This window comes from Vulpes vulpes, chromosome 8 (assembly GCF_048418805.1).
Source record: "Vulpes vulpes isolate BD-2025 chromosome 8, VulVul3, whole genome shotgun sequence".
NCBI lineage: Eukaryota > Metazoa > Chordata > Mammalia > Carnivora > Canidae > Vulpes > Vulpes vulpes.
Window position 1 is genome coordinate 95,697,444 of NC_132787.1, and position 16,613 is coordinate 95,714,056.

The 16,613-nt window shown below is 39.2% G+C and overlaps 1 long non-coding RNA gene across 2 annotated transcripts in view; it reads left to right on the plus strand.

Annotated features, from left to right (window-relative positions):
- Positions 1 to 15,982, plus strand: part of LOC140600025 (uncharacterized) — an 88,548-nt gene extending 72,566 nt beyond the window's left edge. Inside the window, exons 3-5 of one of the 2 annotated variants that reach the window (XR_012003213.1) lie at positions 3,653 to 3,764; positions 8,429 to 8,478; positions 10,393 to 11,214. This is a non-coding gene — a long non-coding RNA (uncharacterized lncRNA). Of the gene's footprint in view, positions 1 to 3,652; positions 3,765 to 8,428; positions 8,479 to 10,392; positions 11,215 to 13,392 lie in introns of those variants that run through there. The other variant, XR_012003214.1, reaches the window with a different exon arrangement.
- The last annotated feature ends 631 nt before the right edge of the window (positions 15,983 to 16,613 follow it).

A 16,613-nucleotide genomic window follows, 5' to 3' on the forward strand; every position in this document is an offset into this window, starting at 1 on the left:
GATCAGCAGCATTCACCGCAGCCTCCATGTGGGGATCATGCTTATCAAGTGGTTTTTGCTGTAGATGATAGTCAGCACTAATCTTCCAAATATGACTTGCTCCTCCCTTAAGAGAGTTGTTTGGAGACAGATAGTTTTAGTTTAGCAAAGTACCTGGGCCCATTAGATGGGAACCAGGATGTAGTGACTCCCATGTGCTTGAATGTGTGAACTGGGGCCTAGGGAACATCAAGTTGGTGCAAACAGACAGCTCTGGACCTGGCAGGAGAAATGACAAAATGTGTGATGAAAATCTGCATGAAATATGAACAGGCAGCTTGGAAGTACTAGTTGGTATATGTCATTTAAGGAAGAATAAAATAGATCATCTTCAAACAAAGCTCTTATCACTCTGGATTTTAAATCACCCAGATGTTTTAGGTTTTTTCACTCCCTGCCAAAAAAGCAATGACTCCCCATTGTCTACTGAATAATATCTAATCTTCTAAGCATGACATTCAATACCCTCTGCAAGCTGGCATCAGCTTCTTTGAAATTGTAATTCCTTACCACCGCGTCCCTGTCCACACACATACACACCCTCTACATACTCTAGTGAAACTAGACACCTTTCCATTTACTAAACATGCCAGACACTTTACCCACCTTTATCCTATATTGACAGCTTCAGACCCCCTTCTCTTCTCAGGCATCCTGTCAGCCCCTTTGATTCTTCAAAGCCCAGCAAAAATGCCTGAAAACTCACCCCATGCTACAAGGCAGGTCTTTGCCTTCTGGATTTTCATGACACTTTGTAACTCTCTAAGGCTCCTAGTACAATGGACTGACCCTATGGTGTTCTCCATACACACTGCACATTCCCTCCAGAGGATGAACTCCCAGATGGCAGAACTAGCTCTTATATATCCTGCCTCCCCTCCAGTGGTTCTTAACCCTGCTACACACCTCAGTCACCTGCAGAGCTATGTAAAAGCATGAACCCTGGGTAGGGACACTTTGGTGCAATGGTCTGAAGTTGGGGTCTGGGCATGGTATTTGTTTGAACCTCTTAAACATTTCTAAGTGTAGAGTTCAGTAATGTTAAATATATTCATGTTGTATAACCAATCTCCAGAATATTCTTATTTGTAAAACCTGAACTCTATACCCATCAAATAACAATTTGCCATTCCCCCTCCCCTACCCTTGGCAACTACCATTCTACTTTCTACCTTTATGAATGTAAATGCCTCACATAAGTGGAATCATGAAGTATTTATCTTTTAGTAACTAGCTTATTTTGCTTAGCATAATGTCTTCAGGGTTCATATTTTAGCATGTGATAGGATTTCCTTCATTTTTAAGTCTGAATAATATTCTATTTTATGTATATACTCCATTTTCTTTGTCCATTCACCCATCAGTAGACTTTCAGTTTGTTTCTACCTCTTGGCTATTGTGAATAATACTGCTATGACTATGGATGTTCAGATCTCTCTCTCTGAGATCCTGCTTTCAATTATTTTATGTACCCAGAGGTAGGTTTGCTGTATCATATTCTTTGCTTAGTTTTTTGAGGAACCACCATACTGTTTTCCACAGTGGCAGCACCATTTTACATGCTCTATCAACAGTACACAAGCATTCCAATTTCTCCACATTTTCATCAACACTTATTTTGGTTTTGGGGGGGTTGTTTTGACAGCAACCATCCTAATGGATGTGAGGTGATAGCTCCTTTTGGTTTTGATTTGAATTTTTCTAATTTCTCTCATTAGTAGTGTTGCATCTTTTCATATGCTTGTTGGCCATTTGTATATCTTTGGAGAAAAGTCTATTCAAATCCTTTGCCCATATTTTAATGGGGTTATTTTTGTTGTTATTGAATTATAGGATTTTTTTATATATTCTGGATATTAGCCATTCATCAGATGCACAATTTGTAAAAATCTTCCCTCATTCTGTAGTCTGCCTTTTCACTCTATTGATTGTGTCCTTTGATACACAGAAGTTTTTAAGTCTAACATATCTCCATTTATCTAACCTTGCTTTTGTTGCATATGCTTCTGGTATCATATCCAAGTAGTTATTCTGAAACCCCATGTCATGAATCTTTCCCTCAGTTTTCTCCTAGGAGCAAAGTTTTAAGTTTTCTGTTTGTGTTAAGAGGGGCTGGAACCCTTGTTAAAGATCACTTTACCATACTGACCAGGATTTATTTCTGGGCCCTCTATTCTATTACACTGGTCTATATGTCTATCTTTATGCCACTTTATGCAATTAAAACCACACTGTTTTAATTACTGAGGCTTTGTATATGTTTTTGAAATCAGGGACCCTGAAGCCTCCAACTTTGTTCTTCTTTTTCAAGATTGGTTGGGGCTATTCTGGGTCCCTTGAGAATTTTTTTCAAAGATTTTATTTATTTATTCATGACAGGCACAGAGAGAGAGAGAGAGAGAGAGGCGGAGACACAGGCAGAGGGAGAAGCAGGCTCCATGCAGGGAGCAGGATGTGGGACTCGATTCCTGGTCTCCAGTATCACGCCCTGGACTGAAGGTGGCGCTAAACTGCTGAGCCACCCAGGCTGCCCATGAGAATTTTATGATAAATTTTTCTATTAATGCAAAAATGTCATGGGTGTTTTGATACAGATTGCATCAACTCTATAAATTGCTTTGTGTTCCGTGCCCTCTCAAAGTAATCTACAACTTCTATTTTATTAGAGGTTCCTCAGGAGTTTCCAATGCATAATCATGATTGGGGAAATACCATTTCCCCTCCACGGTGCCTTGCAAAGAGTCATTTAATGAGAATTTGCTTTAACTTATTAATCGGTTGTTTAGCATGTATTTTGTAACAATGTTGTCTAAAGCAATGTGACAGTATATTTGATTTGAAAGAGGAAAAAAGCCTAGAAATGGAACTATAATCAAAAGCACCTAGACACTGTAAAAGAGTGAGCCATGAAAGCAAACCACATCTGTAACTATGCCTCTTTCCTAGAAAAACATCCCTCACTCAGAGAAAAAAGCGTGTACCTTCAGTGAAATGAGGAGAGTGAGGAAAGGAGAAGGACAAGAGCAAGCAACATGAGACAAGAACCCATGTCTGGAGACATAGCCAGCTCATTCTCAACTCTCCTAGGGACTTCTGCAAATGAGTGCAAGTGTCTTGTCCTGAGGAATTCAAATAACATTTGTTTGATTTGACAGACTTATATATTATAAAATGATTACCACCACAGAGTTAGCTAACCCCTCCATCATGTCACATATTTAACATTTCTTTTTTGAGGTGAAAACATTTAAGATCTACTCTCTTAGCAACTAACTTTCAAGTGTATAATACAGAATTATTAACATCATCATGCTGTACATTAGATTCCAGAAATTATTCATCTTATAACTAGAAGTTTGTACCCTCTGACCAACATCTCCCCATTCCCCTCCCCCCCCACCACCACCACCAGTCCCTGGTAACCACCATTCTACCCTGTGTTTCTCCAAGAAACAGGGCTTTTTATATTTCACATATAAAGTCATATAGTATTTTCACTTCTCTGATTTATTTCATTTAGCATAACGCTCTCAAGGTCTAGTCATGTTTTCACAAATGGTAGCATTTCCTTCTTTCTCATAGCTGAATAATATCCCTATTCTTCACATCATAGGGGTCTACAATCCTTCCCAATATCCTCATGGAAAGAATTTTCCTGAATACTTCTAGCCTTCTTCTAAGCTCATCAGAAGAAATATGCAGCTATCCACAGTTTTGGTTTAAAAGTAAGTTCTCTCTCTCTCTCTCTCAATCTCTCAATCTCTTTATTTCTTAAAAAGCTGCCCTTTTTTTTTCCCTTAGCTCCCTATGCTTTCCTGAAGTTTGCAGTGATGGATGCATGATCTGTAGGTCATCTTTCAGAGAAACCAGCATCAATAGAGGAAAAGGCAGGGAAGAGGCTGGGGAACAGAGTGTTACTTAAAACTTCCCAGAGGAAGAAAAAAGTTTGCAAATACGATGACTACTAAAAGCACACAAACCTCTTGTAATTATGAAATATTATTGTACTTATAAATAGTAGGTTTCACTAATTTGAAGAGATACAAATACCCCTATGTTTATTGTAGCATTATCTACAATAGTCAAATAATGGAAGCAACCCAAGTGTCCATTAATAGATGAATGAATAAAGAAGATGTTTGTGTGTGTGTACACACACACACACACACACACACACACAGAGGGGAATATTATTCAGCCATAAAAAAACTTACCATTTGTAACAACATGGATGGAGCATATAACGCTAAGCAAGATAAGCCAGAGAAAAACAAATACCATCTGATTTCACTAATGTGTAGAATTTAAAAAACAAATGAACAAAGCCAAAAAGAGAGAGAGAAAAAACAAAAACAGACTCTCAACTATAAAGAACAAGCAGATGGTGACCAGGGGGGAGAAGGATGGGTAGATGGGTGAAATAGGTGAAGGGGATTAAGAGAACACTTACCATGATGAGCACTGAGTAATATATGGAAGTGTTGAATCACTGTATTGTACACCTGAAACTAATATACCACTGTACACAACCTACACTGGAATTTTTTTTAAAAGTGGGACAAAATTGGTACATTTTTAATCAGAAAAAAATTAAAATGTACTACTAATGGACTCAAATATCCTGCCCTTCTGCTGTGTTAATTGGACAGAGTTCTGGAGGTTCTGAGAATGTTCACTCGAGTTCACATGCACCTGGGAACACAGCTCCTTTCAAACCACCCTGACTGAGGGGAACTCACAGTTCACAGTTGTAAATAGCAGAACCAGAACAATGACACTCAGCAATTTGGTTGTCTTAAAAGAAATCCTCTTGAAAAACAATAACAGGCTCTCTTTTAAAAAGAATATTAGATTTTGGCTCAAAGGTAAGGAAGAGACAAAGAATGTGTCCTTCACTGAACGTGCCCCAGGTGGATCTTCAGCCATCAGTTTTCCTCCTAAAGAAGAGAGAACTGGTGTTAAGGAAATTTCAGGAACCTAGAGGAGTTAATGTTCTCTGGATAGGAGGTGATCAGTCACCCCATGCCCCAGAGTCTCAGCTTCTAATTTTGGAATCACAGTCCAGCATGTTCTGATTTGTGTTGTTCTGGCTCCACTCTCCAAGACCAGGGAGACAGCAGGATGGAGTGTATGTGAAAGAGTGTGGTATGAAGAAGGAGGGTGAGAAGAGGAGGGGAAAGGGAGAGGGGAAAAAAAGAGTGAAAAGGGAAAGAGAAGGAGGAAGATGCAGGGAAGAAACAAGAGATGTATCACTGTGGGTACTGCCTCCAGCACTTCCAAGCTGATCTTTGCAGGCTTTGGGACTGCTGTAGGGTTGGAGAATTCTACAGTAAGCATGAATGGAAAGTAGGAATATTGACCACATATTTCTTCTTTCTTAAAATATTGACAATTTTCACAATTTTTACTCCAGGCTAAAAAATCAAAATCAATTGGTTATCTCCTAAAAATCTCTGCACGTTCACTCATGTGGGGCAAATCTGCTCCCCTTACCTCCCTATGCATCCAGTCCATCCTCCCAAATGCAGTTCAGATTATACATTCTTGTTATAGCCTTTACTAATCACCCAGCATTAAGTAGTGATGCCACTCTGTTCCTTATTTGAATCTCTAGAGTAACTATGACCTGTAAAATTCACTTCATGATGAGTTATGTAGTATGAAACATCTATGTCATCGTTCTTGCAAAGACAAGAGATGAACATACGCCCAGGTTTTAGCCCACTGGTTTATGCAGGTTAGACCAAATTAACGATTAACAACACCCTCCATTTACTCTTACAAGCACCCCATGTGGGGAAGATAAATTGTGGCCAGCCTTTTGAAATGTTAAATCCTGTGGCATTCCAGATTCCCCAAGGAGAATTTAAAAGCTCCTAGGGAGCTCTGTCATTTTCCACACCACCCTGGCTCCTTACACACACTGCCCGACAATATTTTTATTGTGAACACGAATTATCCTATTCATTTTCAAAGACGAAAAATGAACAAGCCCTACAATCTTGTGAATATGTGGAATGTTGGGAGGGAAGTTTTAATTTAGCCTAGGTTCTCATTGTTTTTACTGTGTAAGGTCTAAATGTATCACATTCTGAAACTGAAGATGAGTGTTATTCTCAGATTTGCATCTGATTTTTTAAAAATCACAGTGAAGGAGAAAGTACCAGCTCGAACTCAAACATGCTGGTGTGCCCCTCTTGATACCCGAAGACTACTTGCCCTCCAGCAAGCTCAGGCTGCCTAGGTCTGCAGGTCACCTTGGGTTGCTCGGAAATCTATTTATTCAATTTCATTCTTACAGGAATATAAACGGTTCTGTCAAATAAAGTGAAAATTTCAATGACAAACATTCTGAAAACAACAGTTCAGAAAATGAAATCTCTTATTTCTTATTGAAACATTAAGTTCCTCCAGCTGACACCAAAGTCATCTCTTTTTTCATCCTTCTTCATCTCCCTCTAATGGGAAGAAGCAGGGAGATGATTATATTATCTTCCATCTGTTCACCTACCCATTGATCAATATTAAGTGTGTACCGTGTAAAAGTTTTGTGATCTGTGCTGGATGTGAGTGATGAATGAAATGGGCAGTTTCTGCCCTCAAGCAGCTTATAGTCTGATATACAGAAGAGGCATCAAATGGTGAAATATAAACAATGTCTGCAGTTAAGCACAAAGTTAATCTCAGCAAAATCTTGACAGAAATCCTCATTCTACTCTAGAAAATAAAAAAGGACCTTCCTAACAAGGGACCCTTAGACTGGAACCCAATTGGTGAACAGGAAACGGGCAAGGAAAGAAAAGGAAGAATGTTGCAGGCAGAGGTTGCAACTGGCACATATGGCTTCAGATGGGAGTGCATGCTGTGACATTAGAAGGGAAGAGTGTGCCAGCGTTCCTGAGCATGGTGGGTGAGGCAGCAGAGACAGGAAGGCTCCACTAGGCTCCAGGGTGTGGTTTCTTACTCTTCCCTTCAACTGGTCATCTGAAACAGTGACAAAGGCCAACAACCAGCAGGGAGCCGAGCGAACATCACAGTCATCACCACGTCTTAGGGACTTTCAGTCTGGCTCATATCATTTTGGGAGATGAAGGCTGAGAAGAACTAGGCTTGGTAGAACTCTGGTAGAATGCAGAGCTTTGGCCATAATATTACTTGAAAAGCCAGACATACTAACTATCATCACTTCTAAACCAGTTGCTTCATTTCTAAGCATTCCTCTCTTTTCCCAGTCCTATGTTCTGCTTCAGGAATGATCAAAATATTAGCTATCGATTTTCCTAAAGACCAGTCTGGATGTGGTTGTTACTGCAAAAAAAAAAAAAAAAAAAGTTATGCAGATAAAAAGGAAATAGGCAATCTCTGTCGTTGAGCTTGAAATGGGCTAAGGAAATACTGGGAATACAGTTCGGGTTGAACTGCTGACTCTGTCACTTATGAATCTTGTGACTCTTATACAATTATATTAACCACTCTGAGCCTCCATACATTAATTTGAAAAATGAAGATAATATCCATCTGCTTCCTAGAATTTCTGGGAAGATTGAATGAGGTAATATTTTTGGATATGCTGTGTATGTGTGTGTGTGTGGCATGTGCATGTGTGTGTGTGTGTGTGTGCGCGTGTGTACATGGGGGAGGGGGTGATCCAAGTGAAAAGGAGCAAAAAGATAAACAGAAATTGTCTCCTACTCTTATATTTACAGACTGAGATATAGACACCTAAACAAACAGTGTAAATCACAATATAAAAGTGAAATTTAACAATCCAGAAAGAGATCATGAGTGTCTGAACTGAAGGAGAGGCAGAGGTGATGTGGAGAAAGGGACAGAGTCAAGAAATATCTTAGGTAAATTTAAATTACATAGATTTGAAAGTGTGATATAAAAGTATTTATATAAAGCTTTGTTTTATACAGACAATTTGAAATAAAGTGAATTCCCTGAATGTAAAATGCATTAATGCACAGTTCTTTTCAAGACTATCAGGCCAAATATATTGAAGCTTTGTTTACACTCTAACCATAGGGCAGTAACACTTAAGCTGATCAACAGAAATGCTTGCCTTCCACAAGTTTTTTCAGCTATGTATGGTCTTCAGGAACTACATCCCTCCAAATAACTGCAAATCACCTTGCATTTAGGGTGGGGTAGGGGAAATTAAGACAATAAATAAATAAGGGGCAAATAATGATGTAAGGAGGAAGAAAAGGTACCAGCTGGCTTTTAGTTTCCTAGCTTATGTGACTTGGTACCTGACAAAGCCATTTAATAAGATCACTTTGACCTGAGTCAGAAAGAATTGAGTTCCCTATTGAGAAGTATGCAAGGCTATGGTTAACAATTGTATGCCCGAAATATTAATAATTAGGTTCATGTGTCTCATCAGGTATTGGATGAGAAGGCCACTAAGGCTCCCTCCATTCAAGAGACTTTAAGGTGAGGGTCTTCCCTATACTTGTGCTCAATTCCTGTAATTCTCAGTATTCCTTTTGAATTAACTATGCTAAATACTCTTCTTTTTTACTGTTTGACTGTTTAATATGTTCCAGTGTTGCCTCCGATGTGGGTTATGAACTAAAGTTGGTGGTGGTAGTAGTGTAGTAAGAGGCAGCAGTGGCAATAATGATAATATTTGTATCATGCTTAATATGTGCCAAACACTATTCTAAATGCTTTTCATATATAAACCCACTCAATCCCCTCACAGACCTTTGAAGTAAATAACAGTGTTATCCTCATCTTACAGATGAAGAAATGGAAGAACAGGGGCAGCCTGGGTGGTTCAGCGGTTTAGCACCGCCTTCAGCCCAGGGCATGATCCTGGAGACCCGGGATCGAGTCCCACATTGGGCTCCCTGCATGGGGCCTGCTTCTCCCTCTGCCTGTGCCTCTGCCTCTCTCTTTCTCTCTCCCTGTGTCTCTCACAAATAAATAAATAAAATCTTTAAAAAAAGACATGGAAAAACAGGACACATTTAACTTGCTCAGGATCATACAACATAGACATGATTCAAACCCAGAAAGTCTTTCTCTGCAATCCATGTTCTTATCCACCATGCTATCCTGCCTCTCCAACATGGTGACAGTTCACAGCCTTCAAGCTCTGCAGGTACAGCCTATGATAGGGGTAGAGGCTCTGAGCCACTGGAACCTGGCAATATCTTTTTCCAGGATCACTTTCCCCATAATAAGTGACCCTGGTAGTATTGAAGAACTGTTGGCTCTAGCAGAAATTGCTGGGGCCAGACAAATCTCTGAGGGGTTCTACTCTTCTCAGCCTTTCCTTTTGTGCCTCTAGTCTGTGAGGTTCCTGGGGTTCAGTGTTTAAAACTGCCAATATCTGCAGCTACAATGCCACTCCAACTTCTCTCTTACCCCTAAGACCATACAAAAAACAATATCATACAGATAGTCATTTTAAAAACTTATGTATATATTCTCTGCAGTGAGTATGATGATGATGACCGACCATTTAGAAAGGCCAGGTGGGTGTAATGTTAGCTCTGTGTAACAGCTGTAACATCTGTTGCACACGTGTGCTGGGCACCCTCACTGCTGCAACATTAGCAGAAGGTATTACTTAGAATTTAGGGGATCACAAGTGATGAAAACCCAACTCTCAATAGCTTAGGTAAAAGTAGAGATAGTTTTGAAATACTGCTGAATCATCTCAAGGAACTCAGCACTAGGCATATAGCTGGATTTCAGGAATAAATGGACCAAGGTATTGTTTGCGATTCATTTTTCAACTCATATTCCCACTCCTCCCTACACATCCACTACATATCTCTATCTCTTTATTTTGTTCTTTTTTTTTCTTTTCTTTATCTTTCCTTGTCTTTCTCTAGACCAAATTCTTTTGTTTCTCAAGTCCATGTGGAAGGACTCTAATAGTCCCTGAGTTGTCAATCTTACTGCTATAAGACAGAGAAAGAAGCAAACTCAACTCTCTGGATCCCAAGTCAATATCTTGGGTCAGTCCACTGTGTCTAAGGAACAGAATCACTGTACTGGCACAGTAACTCTTATAGTCACACTAAGGATGAACAAGCGCAAGGCAATCAGTAGAAAAGGGGGAACTGAAGAGACAGCTCTGTGAGTGTCTTCTACAAGAAGCCACCATGCCAATTAATGGCAGATGTCCCTCATGAGATAAAGCATGCCAAGGGACTCTGTCTCTTGTAGTGTGGAATCCGTAGCACCATGCCTTGGTAAACATGTGCACAGCATGTATACAGTTAGTGTTCTATAACAATAGTTAATGTTTATTACACATTGACTATCTGCCAAGAGCATTTAGGAGTCACAAAATCTTTATAAGCTAGTAATGTAGTTATCTTTATTTTACAGATGAAAAGGATCAGTTTTGGAGAAAAGAAGCAACCTGCTGAAGTTTATACAGGTAGTAAACTGCAGTTTCGGAATTTGAATGTGGCTCTTTCTGATCTTAGACTCAGCACTCTTGCCACTAAGACACTTTCTCTTTAATTCAGAAAATACGTAGCATGCACCAAGCCTGATGCCAAGGAGAAAAATTCCAAACACACATTCTAGGCAATTAAAAGAAAAAAAAAGTAAAACAGAACTACTTTTCTTGTAGATGCAATATTTCAACTTTGATTCCCCTCACCTACCCAAAATGAAGAACTGATACTGCTCACCTTATTAGCCTCAAATGACTCCAGATGGCATTCCAGAACAGATGTACAGCTATTCAGCAGCCTTAAGAAGAATCCAACACCATGAATCTTTTTCATGTTGACTTTCCAGGGAGGTCTTCCAAGTCCCTAAAGATCCAAGAGATAATTCTAAATGGCATAAGCTGTCATTTACAGACAAAGGTCAAATAGCTGCCTAATCCTATATGTGCCATCTATGGTCCTAGAAACACTTGGCTGGATTTGGAATTCTAAGCACATTCCATGACTAAACTCGGGTTTTGTTGTATTACTATTTTATAGGTGAGAAAAATGAACGCTGGAGTATTTCATTTGGCCTATGAAACTCTAGAATCACAGGCACCTCTCAGTTAAATAATTATATAAGAGATATCAGAAAATCCCCAGCTGAAAGATTTCAGAGGAAAGACCCATCCTTCCCTGCCTGACCCCTCCTCGTATCACAGAACCCTGTCCTGTCTCCTGTAGTGATGGTTATCAGACTACCCGCAAGGTGCATGTTTTTGTGACTCTTTCTCCTACTAGACTTTGTCTTCTTCACCGTAGTATTTCCAGCACCCAGCAACAGGGTCAACTACATAATAACTTAGGAGTTGCTCAACATGGAAGGAAGGAGGGATGGAGAGAAGGGGAAGATAGAGAGGGAAGCAGTGGAGGAATGAGAGGGGGAAAGAAACAGGAGAGAAGGATGGAAGGGGGGGGAGGGAAAGGGAGGAAGGGAAGAAAAGGGAAGGTGAGTACGAGGCTTGGGCGATGAACAGTCTGTATGTCTTAACATCAAGGCAAGTTCTTGAGCAAGTCATCTACAAACCTAGATGAGTATCTGTTAATACCTGGAGATCATTAGTCCTGCAAGGAGAGGATACCCTGAGTGGCTACTGGACTCCATCCATAATCCCTGGGCAGAGAAGAGCAAAGACTAAGTTACCCAAGACTGAGTACCTGTTTCCTTCTATGAGAGTAGAAACAACCTGGACCAACACTGTGTATAGGGAAATGGCTAACCTAAGATAATGGACATTTATCTCTCATTCTCAGCCTAGCAAGGAGATCATTCTAGTTATTCCATTTCTCATGTACCTTCAACTGATATCTTAAGAAAAACCTGAGCCTTCAAAGTAGGCACTCTGACCCTCACCAAGGAAATAGTGTTAATTGTGTGTCTTCAGGCTGTGGGGCTTCAGCGGTGTAAATTGAAAAAGTAAACCCAATTTGAGGAATATGCAAATGACAAACTGAAAGAAGAATTAATATTTAGCTTTGAAAAAAAACACAGCTCTCCTCCTCATTATGAAGGCTGTTTTTTCTATAACCAGAAGGAAAAATGAATTGTTGGAAGCTCCTCAAAATGTGCAGCTGAGAATGCCTTTATATTAATGAGAAAAGTGATATTGATTAATGAGTAGGCCAAAAGCAAGAAGGAAGCTTTCCTCCCTTCTGTCTTCCTCTTGGCCTGGGAACAGGTAGTCTACTAAGGTCCCTAGGCACAGCAAGAACACAGTCCCCTGGGTCTGCTGCTGGCTAGAACACATGTGGTCTGATCAAGCTTCTTTCAATTACATGAACAAACATGTCTAGACTTGAACAAATTGGCACCTGGGAATTAAACTGGTTATAAAAATCCACATCCTTTCGAGCCTCTGTGACCTTAATTGATCAGAACCCCTCTATTGTAGCCCACAGCTAGTCCAGGAAAAGATTTTCTGAAAGTTTAGCTAAATGACAATATTGATTTTTATCCTTCATCTTTTCTTATATTAATCACATTTCTTACATCTGCTTCATATATTACATATTCCCTTGGCTCTGTGGCCAGCATTATGTAATAAGTTCTTTAACACAGTCTAGCAAAGGATTACAACCCCAATTTTACAGGACAGAGTCCAAGTCATGGGGAGCTGGAAATACCCTAAGGAGTGAGAAGTGAAGTCTTCTGTCTCCTAGACTAGCATTGCATCTTCTTAATAATGGCTCTGAGCATCTATATGAGACAAGACCTTCTATTTGATTTCACCACCTTCAGAGTCACATAAGCCATAAGCCACCCAGGAATGAAAAAAGCCACCTACTCACCTAAAAAATCTCAAGGAAAACAGCTTTCTCTGCCTGGTGTATAGTCTGCACACTGGATACTCTTCATTCTTCTCTGGACAAAGAGAGGGCTTTGTACACAAGCCAGACTCTATAAGCCTCATGGCCCTGGGCACTGCCACCTGTGCTCAATTTCAGGCAGCTTTTCAAAGATTGATGTTCTATAGCTCATGAGACACCAGTTCATGCAATGGAGGAGTGTCCTAGACAAGCAATCTTCAGCAGCATGTGGAATCATACTTTGGTCAAGATCCCAGACTCGGGAAGAGTAGGTTAAATGAGGTCTTAAGCTCATACAATTTTGAAAGCCACTTTAAAAGGGAATTTAGAGTTGCAAGAACAAAAATTTCATATGAAAGTAAACATTTATAAAGACAAAATATATCACAATACACATCATAGAAAGCTGACAAATACATATAATCATAAAATCAAGAAAAATAGCATCATATTTGTATTAATTAAGCTCCTGTCATTCTTCTTTGGTATTTTTTCCTACACTTTGGGCTTATATGTCAACAATTTTATGGCATAGCTATCAAGGCTGAGAAGAGAATGACTCTTGTCTTTTCCTCTGCAGGTTCTCCTCCAGGGCCTATGGTGGTCCCATGATGTGCACAAGGCAGATTCACGAGGCAGCACAGCCTCCAGCCTTGTGTCCTCTTGCCAACTAGGCAGTTCATCTCAGCAGATGGCAGGAGGATCCTAGAAGCCGCTTCTACAACAAGACAGCCAACAACTTACGTCTTCAAAAAAGTAGCTGCCGACTACAAAACTCCAGGTTACTATAACCTCGAGGCAATTTCTTCTTAGATGGATCCCAAATCTCTGCAGCTACCCCACCAGCGATAAAATAATAGACATGTTTGGAGAAGTGGGAGAGAAAGAAAGAATGATATTAGCCAATAATGAACATAATATCTTAATTTTGCAAATTAAAAAAAAAAAGGATCATTTGAATATATTGCCAAGACCCCTACTACATCTTGAAAGGACATTTGCAAGAGTAGAAGGCTAAATGTAAGTCTTGCTCTTTCTCCATAAAGCCACCTCTGTGTCTACCCTCAACCCCTCTGCCCCAGCAGGAGTGGAGAGAGGGAGCCAAGAGGAAGTCCAGAGGAGATCTTTATGTCTAACACACCAGAGGTTACGATTCTCTAAAGCATCTAGACTCTAATCACAGTTAAGGCAGAAACTCTGACCCAAGCATGGTCTGGTCTGAACAGACCTTCATTACATGAGATTACCATCCATACATTGCATCCGGTGTACATCCTCAGCCTGAATTCCACACCACTTTCCCAGGTCGAAGTGGATTCAATCATCTCTCTCACATGGAAGGAGGAAACCTCGGAATGCATGTCCATATTTGCAAATTTCAAATTTTAGCTCCAAACTTGAATCTTTACTTGGTACCTGATGATAAATAATAACACTGCAGGTGCATGAAACTCAGCCCTAACGTTGGTCCACAGGCTCTACAGAAGATGTAACATACCAACACCAGTATGAACAAATATATGAATGTGTCATACAACATAGGAGCATTCTATTCAAACAAAGTAGAATCATCCCTTAAGGCAAGCAGAAGCACTTTTAGGGTTCTCGACCTTCCTCATAGTCACACGTGAATTTTGTTAAAGGCAGAGGATTTAAATAGCTGGACATCTACTGATATGCTTCTCTTTCATTTCTGTAGTTAGTTAACTGAGTGGTTCTCACACAAGGAACATCACATAGGATTGTGCTTTTAAAACCTTATATATTTTGTTAGTATAGAAGATTTTCATGTGTGGTTTTAACTATATATGATTTTCACCCTACTCATCAATTTTTGAACCTAACCCACAGAGATGTGACTTCACAGAATTTTTGTTCATTAAATTAGGAAAGCAAATAATTTTCTTTTTTAATGGATACTTACATGATAGACACTTTAGTGCTATAACCTGGGAGTGGAGAGGAATAGAATGGAAACAGTAGTGTGCAGCATCCTGATAAACTTCTCTAGACACAAAAGGAAATTGCATCCCTAATCTCCAAATCTGATTAAATATGAAAGAGATGGGGGTTGGTGAGAAAATGGCACATAATCTTAGGTAACTCTTGAAAGGAAAGCTTCTGAGCTCTATCTACATCATAGGGTTTTTAATTTGTATTCCACATTTTTCTTATAAATATGAACCTGTATATTACTCAAAGTGATTACATTTGGTTATAAACACTGAAAAGACTTGAGCTTTTATTTTTTAATATCTGCTTTATTCAGATGGGAATGAAAATCAGAAATTTCAAACTTGCAAATACTAGCTAGGAAGGATGCAGTAGGGACCCTAGAAATCAATGTTTATCCAGCTGTCTGGTCAAATCCCTATGTAGGCAACTCCCAGAGACCATTTTCTGCCTCCAGTCACTCTTTCCCATTCCTAACAGGTTCTAAACTCAGGTTTGTTTATTTTCATTCTGAATTCTTTTTACTCATGGTTTGTTCAGATGTGTGGGGTTTTTTTCTTTAATTCTCATCTGAAATTGTTCTACTTTGATGATTGATTTCCAACTTGATTTCATTCATTCGGTCCATCTACAAATATTAAGCACCTACTGTATACCAGATACGATTCTAGGCATTGAACAGACAACTGTGGGCAAAAGTCTCTGTGACATCCTATTACATTGAATTATATGAAACTGATACTTTTGTAGGTCAAAATGGTCAAGTATCAACAATCTCATGTGATTCAGCCCATGTTGAGAAGACAGAAAATAAACATAATTATAAGAACCTTGATAGTTATGTTAGAATCTCTTCTGAGGTTAGAGCCCTTGATACTGCCCTCTTATTACACTCACCATTTTGAATGTACTCTTCACTTTACCTCCTGTCCTCGCCTTGAAAACTAAAACTCCTAGTGCCCAGGAGTCAGCAAAAAGGTTCAGAAAAAAAAAAAAGCCTCCTTCAACGATTTCCCTTGCCCTCTAGCTTCTGCTTCTACTGAGTTTTTAGACTATGATAAATCCTAACTTTCATACTAGCTCAATGTGGGTTTAAAAACTACTTAACATTCTTTATTCAAGAGCATTAGTTATTTTTAATAGGAGTTTTGACCAAAAAAAAAAAAAAAACTGGGTCATTTAATAACATCTGAAATAAAATAAGCCATTAGTGAGTATTTGGGAGCATTTTCTTTTTCTTACTACCCTCAGTATAATCACAACCTGATAAGCTGGAATTGGCTCAGTTCTGATGCTTATGGCTTTTAGTGGTTTTCCTCTAACAGAATTGTGAAATAAAACTCTCCTGAGATTTTAGGCACTTCTATGACCTATTGGTGTACAAAGCTCTATGAACCTTCTGAGATTTACAAACGTCCATATACTGCCTAGGGGAAATTGTGTCTGGTACCAAGAGGCATCCTGATAATGGAAGAAAATGGAAAATATGGCTTCATAGAATTAACAGATATTTAGAGCCCTACGCAGGACTGAAACAGTGGGAAAAAAGACTTGAAGCTGGAGACAAGTATGTCTCTACTTATCAATATGTTAGCTTTGATACAGTATTATCTACCTGATTCTCAGTTTCCCACAGAAAAAAGTGAGGCTCCACCCTATAGACTGGTGAGAGAACATAAAAGCATAAGTAGAAAAAGTATAATTGCTTTATGATATACTATAGATTTGCTAATTGAATTTAAATAAAAATGGAAAAAAAGAAAGTATAAGTGCTTTATAAAACTATATGATATAAGGAAGGGCAATTTTTCAAAATGAGGAAACAAAATTAAAACAAAAAAAGAACAA